The sequence below is a fragment of the Arachis duranensis genome, chromosome 6 (assembly GCF_000817695.3).
Source record: "Arachis duranensis cultivar V14167 chromosome 6, aradu.V14167.gnm2.J7QH, whole genome shotgun sequence".
NCBI lineage: Eukaryota > Viridiplantae > Streptophyta > Magnoliopsida > Fabales > Fabaceae > Arachis > Arachis duranensis.
The window spans coordinates 42,871,954-42,872,556 of NC_029777.3; the positions used below are offsets into that span (position 1 = coordinate 42,871,954).

General features: G+C 41.0%; 1 non-coding gene across 1 annotated transcript; it reads left to right on the top strand.

The window, feature by feature from the left end:
• Window positions 1–285: 285 nt before the first annotated feature.
• LOC127740304 (small nucleolar RNA R71) lies at window positions 286–389 on the top strand. Its single transcript, XR_008000983.1, has one exon. It is a non-coding gene; the product is annotated as a small nucleolar RNA R71 (small nucleolar RNA).
• The last annotated feature ends 214 nt before the right edge of the window (window positions 390–603 follow it).

The window sequence follows — 603 nt, forward strand, 5'->3', positions numbered from 1 at the left end:
TTCTGAGAAATCATACTGACTTGCTAAGTCAATATTTTGTTCTGAGCCAATATGGCATTCAGAGTATCAATTTCAAGAACTCCTTTCTTCTGAGTCACCGCATTATTCATAAGATTCCTTCCAGAAGTGTACATGAACTGGTTATTTGCAACCATCTCAATGAGTTCCTGGGATTCTGCAGGTGTTTTCAGATGAAGGGGTCCACCAGCAGAGTGGTCCAATGACATCTTTGACATTTCAAACAGACCATCATAGAATATACATATGATGCTCCATTCTGGAAACATGTCAGAAGGACACCTATTGGTCAATTGCTTGTATCTTTCCCAAGCTTCATAGAGGGGTTCACATTCCTTCTGTCTGAAGGTTTGGATGTCCACTCTGAGCTTACTCATCTTTTGAGGTGGAAAGAATTTGGTCAAGAAAGCATTGACCAGCTTGTCCCAAGAGTTCAGGCTTTCTCTAGGTTGTGAGTCCAACCATGTCCTAGTTTTGTCTCTTACAGCAAAGGGGAAAAGCATAAGTCTGGAGACCTCGGAATCAACCCCATTGGTCTAAATAGTATCACAGATCTGCAAGAATTTAGATAAAAACTGATGAGGA